This window comes from Gambusia affinis, linkage group LG08, assembly GCF_019740435.1.
Source record: "Gambusia affinis linkage group LG08, SWU_Gaff_1.0, whole genome shotgun sequence".
Classification (NCBI taxonomy): Eukaryota; Metazoa; Chordata; class Actinopteri; order Cyprinodontiformes; family Poeciliidae; genus Gambusia; species Gambusia affinis.
In genome coordinates, this window is record NC_057875.1 from 12,326,855 (window position 1) to 12,339,926 (window position 13,072).

The window sequence follows — 13,072 nt, forward strand, 5'->3', positions numbered from 1 at the left end:
CTGTGTTATTCTGTGTTAGTTAGGGCAACACAGGATTAAACTCAATCTAAGTTGTCTCAACAGTTTTTCTGTGCTGTGACTGAAACAATTAGACCAGATGCTGAATCACTGACTTTTACTATATCTGTGACAAACTTCTCCCCCTGAGCTAATCTGCTGTTTGGGTTGACTTTCAACGAGCCAAGGAGGTGAGGGTGAGTGTCTGCCTTTATGCAGCTTAACTTCCAACCCTTACAGTAGCAGAGACAAGGTGACTTACAGGTAATCTATAAGAATAAGGAGCCAGGCAGGCGCCCTGTGCTTTTATTAGATCTCCAATACTTCCAGCCCAAGTCCCAGCCTTGGCCTCAGATTGGCACTTGCTGGCTCCACCTAGAGGAAGGACCAAATCACAAATTACTCCAGACATCCACCTGAAAACCATCTTTTTCTTGAACAGGGCACATGTCAACTTCTCCTCACATTCGCCTGAGGAGGAAGTACGGATGCAAGAGAGGCTGGGTATGAGTGGAGGGGTCTATCTGTCAGAGCTTAAGGAGTTTTCTAACAGTACATTGACCTTGAGTGCTTGCCATTGATTTCCAGTAACGCCTCCCAAACAGCGCTGCGAACCCTGCCGAGCACCGCAGGACCCTGATTGGGAACAGATTTCCCAAATTCCGATAGCGTGCCACCTGCCCAGGATGATGGATAGTCCTCCTGTATCCCATCAATCCTCACCTGCTGCCGAGGAGGTGACACCTGGGCCAGATTTATCATCATATACGACACAATGGTAAGCAGCCAATCAGAAACAGGTATACTAAACTGAAGCCCCTCCTTCCTAGAGAGCTCCATTATGTTTGGAAACAGATTTATTCCTGTGGAGTGACAAGAGGAGGAGAGATGTGTAGGGAAAGGAAGAAGAGAGAAGGGAAGGACACATGAATCTCTAAGATAAATAGAGGGTATGGTGAATGATGCTATAAGAGGTATCACAGTAATAAATACTATATATTGCACATCCATAAAGTTTGTGGAACCACAAGAAGCATGGTCGGAAAATTGAATGAACTACTTTGGTAATATTAAGGCAGGATTTACAATCAAATGATTTTTAGGAAAAAAAAAAAACTAAATTCAATTCAAAATTTGTTTAGAGAATTACCTGAATATTCCCTTAAAGAATAACAGATGGGAGCCCTTTTACTCTGCTATGCTTAAATAAAATTCAGTGCAAAAAGTCCCGTTAGAGTTCACCTGAACCGTGGTCATAAAACTCTAGGGTGGCTGCAGACATCCACAGCTCAGGTGGGAGAAAATGTTGACATGACAACAACCAAGTTACGATTGGCTCTATTACAATATAATCTTCCTTTGTCTCAATGCCAAATGTTTTCACATAGTTTTATTTTTCTTACAATATTATTGTTACTATGCTGTTATCAGACTCCAGTGTAGAATGAAATACACTATTTAATTAAATTAAATGAAAATGACTCCCATTTGGTGTTTATGTAAACATCAAATGAAATATAACGGGACTGGGATTGATTGAAAAACAGTTATCTGAACCATTTAGAAACACTTAAAAATACTGCACTGTTGAGACTGAAATTAAAAAAAATCTGATATTGGACACATATGAGCAAAAAATGTCAGAATTGGGCCATCATTGAATGTAGTGTGAACATAGAAAAAAAATTCTTCTTAGAGGCTGGTACAATGTCACAGTACAGTTTATAAACTTTATTTAAATAAGTGTTAAAATCATGTGACATTTTCCATTTTCTTTGCAGTAACAAATGGTTTATCCAACACCAATCTGTCAATAGATTACATTAATGTTTCTGATGTGACTTTAACAAAATTAAGAAAAGTTATTGAAGTATGAGTGATTTGCAATGACATATTTAAAATTAAATGCTTAAAACCTATTTTGTCAGTATCTCAGTTAGCTCCATTTTATCTCCTAGATATGATCATGGAAGCAGAAAAGTGATCACAGGACCATGAATGCACTAATCCAATTAATATTCCCCTGTTCCTGCTACTGATTTTATGACTGGTTCAAAAGCTCCTGCTGGTTTCATGACTGTGACAAGCCAAGTGTGAGCAATCCACTACCTCACTTTGCTTCCTTCTCTCACCAGTGTTGGCGACTCTTTAAGAGTCAGGAGCCTCTTGGTGACAAAGGTTTCGACAGACTGAGAGGTCAACAACCTTTGACCATACTGGCAAAACTCTAAAGACCTGCTCAGAATAAGATCTGACAGATGTGATGATAGTGCTGTTCTCCTTACTTCAATTAACCCACAGTCTCCCACCCCCACCGAGTCCCCCTCATTTTTTCCTACTTCTGCTCCATAAACCCACTCGTCCTTTTCCATCCTTCCCTCCCTTTTACTTGGCGGAGCTGCTGCTGTTTCTCCAAGGCTCACCAGGCACAGTGCTTTAGCCCTGTGTAATCCTGCCAACCCTATTCCATTAGCCACGCGGACTAAAGAGCTTAACAACACGGCCCCATCACAGTAGAAGGGAGAGAGGAGAGGAAAAAAAATGTTGCAAATTCCTCAGAATACATGGCTGATCAGCCAGTATTTTTCACTTTCTCTCTCCACATGCCTTGCCATAGTGTTCCCTGCTCTGCTCCATCTCCATCTTGCTAAGGAGCCCAGAATGGATTAGAGATGGCATCAATGGGATGAGACGTATTACCAATCGATTTTGAGAGCGCTGTGCTTTGTTCTTTTTGAGTGGAAAACTTTGGTTCTGGGAGTCGTGTCGATGCCAAATAGGGCTGATTTAGAGATGAAGTTGTGTGGAGGTGGAACTCATTCACTCATTCTCTGTCTGTTTAGCTTTTTTCCTGCCTTATATTATCCAAGACTACTGCTCATGTTTAATCAGTAGAGTCACAAAAAGCTGTTTTGTGGTCTAGCTGTATTGTCTAGGAGAAACATGGTGGATTTAAGGAGCTCTAAAGAGGCTTTGTACTGATCTGGGCAAGAGTGGAGGATAAACAAGCAGATTGGGAGAAGCTGGATCAAAGTAAATGGTGACAGTTCAGACACATTTCTTTCTCTGACACCTTGCATTAACAATAACTAACAGACCAGATATTTTAATAAAGAAGCCAAAAGTAATTTTTTTACTTTCCTTGAGTCCCTTTCAAAAGTTTTTAAACCATTTGAATTCTTATTTATATTTTCCCCAAGTGACAATAGCAAACTTAAAAATTTTATGAGAAAGACCAACTCCAAAGCAGTGTATATTTGTGAAGTGAAAAGAAAACAATACATTCATTATTGTTTGGCTCATTTATACAGCTAAATTAACAACAAATGTCATCTCAAGGTGCTTTTGAAATGAACACCAAAATTTATTGTCAATTTAATCTAATTCTACAGATAGTTTCAAACCATTTACATTTCAATTCACTCATAGATATTAAAAGTGCAATCAAGTTTAGTTGACTATTTTCTTTTCAATCATGGTCCCCAAAGAGAGAGAGAGAAACAGACAGTGAGTAAAGCTAAGCTAAATAAAGCACCACTACACTCTGGTGCAACCAATGATGTTTTGAATCCCCTTGATTGGCAAAATGTGCAAGTAAAAATACAGCTGTTCAGATTTAACCCAAAACACTTGCATCTCCAGCTGCAGTGGAGTACCGTAGGTTCCGCAAAACATTGGGCTATCTATAATTCTCCTTACCCTTGAGAATTGTACTTTGTGTTAATCTATCACATAAAATACCAAAGAACACATTCATGTTTGTGGTTCTAACATACTTTTTGCCAGACACAGTAAGTTCAGGTTTTTCTCTGGCGACAGTCGACCACCTATTTACCAGATTCCCGCCAGAATGAAGAATCGGTTATCTGTAGCAGTTTAGACTGGGAGCTGTTTATCATGCACACAGTATTAATAAAGGAGTGGCATCATAGTAATCAAACTTGACAGGTGCCTTTAGAAAGAGGGACCAGCAAAGACCAGGGCAGGTTGTCAGATAAGGGCAGAGGGTGTGTGGGACAGGGGCAGAGGCTGCTGCTATATTTCTTCATGAAGACGACAGTGACAGAAGAGCGACAAAACGAATGGCCTGCCAAAAGGAATGAGAACAAATAGTTCTTGTGTTACATGGAAGGAGGACTCTTCAAGCATCAAGACCTGTTTGGAAGCAGAAGCAAGAACTCTGCGACCAGCATGATTGGTGGAGAATATGTAATTCACGTGTTGGGGGGTGGGGGGTCATGAGGGCAACACTGACAAACAACATCCACATCAATCCCCAGCAGTTCCCAACGGTTTTCAAAAAAAAAGAAAAAAATCCTGTTAAGAGCTTTAAATCTCAAGTTCCCCAGCAATTTTATGTGCAAACAGCTACCTGAAATACCACTTTTTACCCAGTCTGAAGTCAGCCAGATGAATTATAAATCCTTGTGTTTTTGACCATTCGTTGCATAAGATTTTCTTTGAATAAGACAGGATCCTCTTCATTTCTGAATTTAGCTATTTTGTAATGATGCCCCACCCAATTATTCTTTCCATCCTGTCAGCCTCTCAACTTCTTTTCTGTCTCACTATAGCAGCTGCCACATGTTGAGGAGAGAGTAATCTGAACTATGCATCCCAGGGGCCCATTCTTTTACTTCCTGCTGTAGGAATAAGCGACTTATTGATTAGTTATCAGCTCGTAATTGGGCTGCGATCCCCCTCGCCCTCAGATATCCCCCAGATATATGACACTCTTGACAGTCTGAGAGGTGGGTGAGGAGGTGGGAGGGTAAGCAGAAGCGAGGAGTTCTTCCTGCCTCCCTGCTTGCAAACATTTTACTCAACAATATGTCTTCTTGACCACATGGATGCTGAGCACCGGCCTCATCTCTAACCCTGAAAGGAGATCCTCAAATTAATGCCAGAGAAAGATTATTCAGTCTTTTCAAATTATGAGAAAAGAAAAGCGAGTGAGAGGTCCAGCAGGATTTCATACTCTGCGTTAGCTTTGAGCACCCGTTGCTTGCCATTTTCTAGTAGGAATGGAGTCTGAAATTGTAATCAGAGTTTTAAAATGAAAATGGTGCGGCTTACTGAGAAAGAAAGTTATAGAAGCTCAGAGAGAGTACACCATTCGCATATGGATAATTGCCTGTGAGGGATTTCAATACAAATTGAGGCTCAGGAAGCGGATAAGCAACAGGAAGGGTGTCTCTGCTCCTGTGTAAGCGTCCAAATCTACTGTGAGTGCGCAAAGAACCATGACTAACTCTTCCTAAGTCTGTTTGTGCGTTTTTAGGAAAAGCTTAAAGATACTTTTTCATCCAGCAGCTTCTCGCTGTCATAACCTCTCCTCATAAGAGCGACATGTAATTTCAGTTGGAGTATGAAGTATGTAAATTGCTTTCTGAATGCCCCCCATGTTTTCCATCACTCTCAAGTGTTAATTGTACCTGTGAGCTTGGCCAGAGGAGACGCAGAGCAGGCGAGTCCCACTGGGTTCTTCAGACAGACGCGACATGTCAAGCCCTCCGTTTAGCAGCCAGATTAAAGCTTTTTCCAACTTGCCTTCTGCTCCTCAGCTCCTCACAGTTCTCCCTTAAAACCACATCTGATAAACATCTCATTTCCACACTCAATGTTGCCATAATAAAAAGTCGACCAGTTACACCAGGATTGTTCATCATTCCTCTGTAGTCGAGTAACGATCAGCCTCCTTACCCTCCGCTCTCCTCCGCTGCTGTCCCCATTTGAAACGCCGGCATCCCACGGTGGAAGTAAATTTGTCTCGAGGCATTAATCCAGTGGTGCTTTAAAATATTGTTGTATTACACCGTGGTGTGTTCTTCCTCTATGATAGAGCACAAAATAACGCAGAGAGATGTGACTTTAGTTCGCCTCCCGCTTACCTGACAAATCATTCTTCAATTTCAGCAGAATAGATGAGGGGATTATAATAGGGAGGGATAAATTAATATTTACATTAATCTGCAGTAATCTTAAATTAAACTGCACAAACACTTATGCTTTCATTCTTTTTCTTTCTCTTGACTGAAACTTTCAATTTCTCTCTGGGAATAAAAGCTTTGACTTTTCTCAGAGAGACTTTGGTTGTGTGGACTGCAGTGTTTTTGTTATGTAATTTTCATATTTTCGGTGTGAAAAGTTTTTCTAACAATTTTAGGAAAGGTCATTTTTATTCCCCCAGCTGATGACACATTTTAACAGTTAACGAACCTTTTCTTATTTGTTAAAACTTATTGTCTCTTTCATACAGAATAATTTATATTAATTTATATTTTAACTTACATATTGACAAAATAGAAACAATTAGAGTGAGAAATAGAATTTCAAGTTTTTGATCATTTGTAAGGCTGAAAATTATTATTCATTCTAATTAATTGAAAAAGGTTTACAGCTTGTGCATAGAGTAAAGAAAAAATGAAAATACTGTGATATTTAAGGAAAATAAGCCTGTTTTGTCTCTTAATGAATGAAAGGAAATGAAATTTATCGGTTCGTGATCTGTATTTTTATTTGTCTTGACTATTTAGGCTAATCATGTAAAATGTAAATAATAAAAATGTAAATATATATTTTTAAATATAAACAGGTTAAAATAAATAAATAAATAAGGATGTTTTTTTACATCAAAAATGAATATCAAATAAACATTTACCTTTCTTCCTTTTTCTACAGTCTAGACCATAAATCTGTGTTAAATACATCTGTTTGTACTTCTAAATAACAACGCCTAATTTGTGTTTATTAAAACAACAATTTTTTTTTTTTTGGTTTTGTTTTGACTTATTTATTTCAAGTAGGTTTTTACATCAATGATAACAATGTTCACCATTCAGAGGGTCACTTTGGCACAGTCCCTCAAACTTAAGATGATGCCTGCTGTATATTCATAGAGTGCATGCATGTGTGTCATGGTGAGGAGGAAGAGGAGGAGGAGGAGGAGGAGGAGGAAGAGGAGGCATGAGAGGATAAAGAGGCAAAAGATCCCGACTACCTCCTTACTGCAAGATGGTGCAGTTGGACTCTGACTAATGGGGAAACCCTTTATGTATATGAGTCACATTAATAACAGCATAGAGTGGACACCATGGACATTAATAATAGTGTTCAGTTGCAGAGAGCACATAGCACACTACATACACCGACTACATCAATAACAACTCATAACTTCCAACTCCAGCATGAATCATTATGCCACATGGACACAAACACAGTGTTTGTGCATGCTCCTAAAAATAGGAAATGACAGTCATTAGCCAAGAAGTGTAAGAATTGCTCATATGTGTCTGTCTGTATATGATAGACTTTCATAAAGCTTTAGCTCTGGGGAGAAATCTTATTTTTATTGCATTGACAGTGTTGAATTCTTCCTCAGACTCCTCTACATGCTGGGTGATGCACGTTGGGATAGTTAATGAAACCAATAACGTAGCAGTATGTGTTTAATGAAAGAAAATGGGTTCAGGTATTGAACATTCACACCTAATTTTACTGTATTTGTGTGTTAACATGATTACATAGACAATTAAGCAGTGTCACATCCACTGAGATCACAGAAAGATTTCTACAACCACTTTTCACATGTGTTGTAGATGTTTATTGCAGAATAGAAGAGCATTCATAGATAATGGTTGTAATGTCCATCTGCTACGAAAGACTCGGACTGACAATTTGAATGAAGATTGTCATTCAGTTCAGAATCTTGTGTTTTTAATATTTTAGTTTAAATAATTTTGACTTTGGGTTTGTTTTTAAGTGTGGTAACTTGAAATTGTGTTATTCTCAAACACTCAAAGACTGAACTATGGATGGAGCTGCTGTTCATTCAACATGTTTCTGAGTTTGCCTGGTGAGTGTGTGTTTCTGTGTGATCACTCTTTTTAAGAACCTACTTCCACGCTTTCAACCACGTTTCCACAAACATTCTTCAAACCACCAAAACAAAACCCAGATCTGATCTGCTCCTTTTTCTCTGAGTAGGTGGAAGAAATGAGAGACTGGAAAACCTCTGGCACAGAATAAAGCGGAAATAGGCCTATTTAGCCAAAAACAGCACTTCAAAAGATGTTCAAGTCGTTTGTAAAGTCTCCAATTGTTATGTGATTCTACAGCCATTTTACTTCCTGCAATAAAACGCTGACAAATAAAGGTACAGTGCTGTTCTGTGCTTCTTTCTTCATAATAGCTTCTCACGGTTCCTCATTCCATTACCAAAGATACAACAGTTAGTTAAGACCCCACGAAACATTTCATTTTCTCTCTTTCTAATTAAATGTGTCTCAGATGAGCCCACTGAGCACTCGTCTGGTTGTTCTCCATTTGGAGTGCCACCAGAGTTTAATATATGGCATTAAATAGGGATTGAGAATGAAAATGAAGCCCACCTCCCATTGGGAATGTAATGGATGATTATGAGGCATAATCTTGGTAATACAGAAATCCTTTAGTTCCTGTCATTTTATTTAAGTTGCTCCCTGTTAAACACGGTCATACTTTTAGCTATTTTTGGCAAGCTTCAGATTTTTAGTAGTCTGAGTCCAGATTTAAAATGGAAATCTTTCAAATGTGTAAAATAATCATGCTTTCTTTTACATTACAAATATATTACATATGATACAGTGTTTATACAACGCTTCACTTACACAAAATGAGATTTTGGTTCAAAACACAACAATTCCCTCCAACAAACGGACAGAGATGAACAATCTTCCGGTGGAATAAACAACAAGTGAATGCAAATTCATTGGAACCTCAGGTGCAAACAAAAGGTTAACAAGCTGAAAATAAATGTATTGCATGCTGCAAGATGCTCATAATAATGATATTCTTTTAATAGATGCAACAATTAGTAAAGTCACTGCACCAGTAAATCAAAAGGATGTTGTAAAGCACGGGTGATTTGTTTCCAGTGTCCTCCTGGGGTTAAACTGCAAAAGGTCACAAACCAGCTCATTTCAAACATACTGTTGCTGGGCTTTAAATATACTCCTAACAGTATGCATTTAATGCAGCAACCCTGGTATTTATAACACAAAAGATAAGAGGATCCATTTAAAGCAGTATAATCTCCCAGTGGGAAGAATTCTGATTTAAAGAAAGCTTTTGAATTGGCTTTTATCTGTATTAATTTCTTGGAGAAACGGCCTGCGCTTGTGCAGCTCTCTATGCATTTATGCAACTTAAGGTACTTAACTATGCCTCCATAATAACTCAAAATACTCTTAGTTCTCATCTGTGCAAACATTGTTTAAGTGGACCTCCTTCTGAAGCAAGATCATGCTAAGTGCACTCGGGTACACACAAATATATATGCTCAATACAATAAAGACAACAGTAAACTTAAAGGCAGCCTGCCTGCATGAAACTCCAATGGGAGACAGAATGAGCTGCATACAGGACTATTAGGCCATAGCAACGGAGTTGATGCATTGGCTCTATACTCCACTTGTTAACCCAGGAGACTCCAAGCAGATAAATCCCAGTTTAAGAGATCTGGCAACCTCAGAGCTCACGCAGCAGGTAGCATCCACTGTTGTATGACCTAATACTGTATATATAAACTTGCTAATTAGGGCCAGCCCAACTCATAAGAGGGCAAAGCAGCTGCTGCGGCACTGAAACCAACATGGGTCCCCCAAAAGTAAGAATTCTCTCACAAGTCTGATTCACACATAATGGGTTTTTTTTGTTTGTTTTACCTTGGCTTTGTTTTGTTTTTTTGCATAAGAAAACTATGTTTTCAGGGAATATTAAGCTTGTGATTCTTGATTTTTGAAGTTTCTGTTTAAATTAATGTCTGGTTGTAAAAAAAAGACTCAGTGTATTCTTAACTTGCTTGTTTGACAGGGTTGCCATTTCTAAGCTACACCATTCCTCATTCTATAATCAACAGAGGCAGAAGACAGAACATGGCACCGGTTGTTGGGTGGGATATATATTAGGCAGCAAAGTTTTTATACACTAAGTTGATCTGGAGCAGGCAGAATGGGCAGATGTAAAGATTTAGGCTAGTTTGACAAGAACTTAACTATGATTGCAAGACCAGAGCATCTCAAAAACTGCATATCTGGTGAGGTTTCCTGGTCTGCAGTGGTCTGTAACGATCAGATGTTACAGACCAGAAAGAAGCAGTGGTTAACCATTGACAAGCAGTTGATGGTTAACCATCGTGGCAGCATGGTTAGCCATGCTGCCACGATGCTGCATCATGGCAGGCCTCCAAAATGTATTTATGAACATGGAGAGCAAAAGCTGGCACACATAATCCAGTCCAACATTGTCAGTGCAGCTGAAATTCCTGAAGAAGTTAATCTTGCTACTGACAGAAAGGTTTCAGAATACACAGTACAGTACAATTTTCTGAAAATACAGTTGTAGCATTGGTATGTTAAGTCTAAACAATGAACATCATGTAAATGGGGATAGCCCCTTTTTGTGTGTGTGGCTGATATTACTTTCTTGCTGTAAAGGTTGGTAATGTTTATGCTAGATACATATTGCATAGGATTTGAACATGGATGACATAAAAATAATATTATATGAACTGCCATGTTTAATGGTAGATTTAGAAGGTCCCTAAATAAAACTCTTTTTAGGGCCCAATATATCCTTAGGGAGAGTTTTACAATGATGAGACTCAGTAAAATTTCCTCAGAAATTTGATCTCCCATGACCTTATTTTACCCAAGCTATTACTTGCATTAAATAAAACTAACTGACATCTTCCTCAGGCTCAAAGGCTTGAACTGTAAAAATGAGAAGCAATGAAAACCTTTCAGCAATAAAACTTATAACCAAAGATAATATCAGAATAGTTACACTTTTGGCTTATATAAAGTCATACCAAACTTTATAGAAATATGTTTACATAAACATTGTTACAGCAGAGTTCTGTCTTTTTACTTCTGTTTGAGGCAGATGACACTAAAGATCCAGTCAGTATTATAACCCAGTGTCTCACAAATTTCTGCCAAAACAGCAGAAATAAAGTCACTTCAGAATCATGAGAAGTTTGTATCACTCACAGATTTTGAATAATTAAAACCTGCACAGCATTTCTGAAAGAGTAAATAAACTATGCAGAAGCAGAATGTGAATAAATCATTTTGTTCACCTTTAATGGGGAAGTGTTATGTAAAATTGACCTTTTTGAGCTTTATGCTATGTTTATGGTGTTACCCGCCCATCATAAACACACCCTTGATTCTTTCATAAATGTTTGATAAATCATTGGCAGCTACTTTGGGGTGACTAAATGCTTCTTCGCACAAAACTATTCCTATAAAGCTCCTCCTTTTAACTGCAGGGTCCATTCGAGCCTCTACCTTTCAAAACATGCCTCCCCCACACTTTCTCCACTAAACTCCACCAGACTAGTGGCAGCAGTATTTATCAGACTCCAGCCAGACTCAAGATGTCAATTTACATGAGGCAGACCACACCCTGGATGGTCACCATTCCATCAGGGAGGAACAAAGATAGAAACAGGAAAAACTCTGAATATTCTGGTAAAGAATGTTCAGCACTCTCCATCTACAAATCTCTATTTTTTACCTGCAATTTTCTGCAATAGAGTTTTACTACAGTGATCTGGTTCCTGCACTTTAAATAGCAGAGGTAAAAGTATACATAGAAAGCTACCTTGAAAGTTTCCTGGAGTGGAAATGCACCTTTTCTTCTTCTCTTTTTATTAACTTCCTGTAAGAGTATTTGCAGATTAAAATGTCAAAAACGTCATAATTTCATAATCAGAAAACACTGAAGCTATGGTGTTCAAAGGCTCAATTATTCTAATTATGTGAAAAGCATGACGATCATGAAAATAGATTGCTCTGTTAGTCTTAGATTCACATTCAATTCCTTAAAGTTACTGCTAGTCAGCAACAATGTGCAGCAGCATCAGATGAGACATTATGTCTGGCTAATATTTATTCAAAGGCATCTGAGGGGCTTCTTCTGTTTGTGTGTTTCTAATGAATAAAACACGATGTTTATCCTTCCTGTTTAACATTAAGTCCCCATGAACAGTCACAGGGACCAGGAGAATATTTACTTGTGTTTAGGACACCAGGGAGTTGGATTATCTGCTGGCGGCTTTGTAGTTTTCTGAAGCTTCCCCCTGTGTGACATGATCCAGAGAGAGCACTCTTATTTACTCTCAGGCCCTGTGTGTATAGCCCTGCTTATTGTTTGTTCCTATGTGCCACTACTCCTGAGGAGTACGCTCCAGTAGAGACAGACACAGAAAAGAGGCACTCTAAGTCTGTGATCATAATGTGGGATTGGGACGGTGGAGTCCGGGAGGACAGACGTGAAGATGTTGTCAGAACAGACTGTTCTGTAAGAGAGATGGGTTTCTATATTGACGCGGGAGACATGGAGTGTGGAAGTGGGCTTGCAATACCTCGCAAGGTAAATTATCATTTCTACCGAAAGGTGGCGACATTGGGTTTTCAAATCGCGCAATTGAATCGGAGCAAACCCTTGCCATGCTGTTTTCCACTCACTTCACATTATTGCACTATCTGTTGCCGTTAATCTTGTTTTCTAGTTAAAGAAACAAACAGTCTCTGCCGTTTGAAGAGACAGACGAGAAAAACAACCTGTCACAACTTATGATATTTTGAATTACACAAAAGTTCAGTTGTAGAGATGGTTTGTAATTGACTTACTAATTAACAAGTTGGTTATAAAATGAATGAAATACATGCAAAACTGCAACATGCAAACTATGTAAAATAAACGAGTTAATACAGTCTGGCTTCTCAAAATGTAAAAACAACTTTTATTTCTGATGCATTTTAATTCAGTTATGTTCAATATCATTTGTTGCAATATGAAGTACTTTGAGGAGCTAAGATGAATGCATCTCAGTTTTTAAAACTTACATAATCATATTAATAATTGTTCTAGTTTTATTTCATTTTCAGTTCAAAATGATAACAGATGGCTGTTACTTTTTTGAAATCATCCCATTGATATACTCGGACAGTAAAAAAGAAAAAGAAAAAAAAACGTAACTTTTTCTTCCATTATGCTAATTATGTTCATGGACTTGCGTGCTCATTGG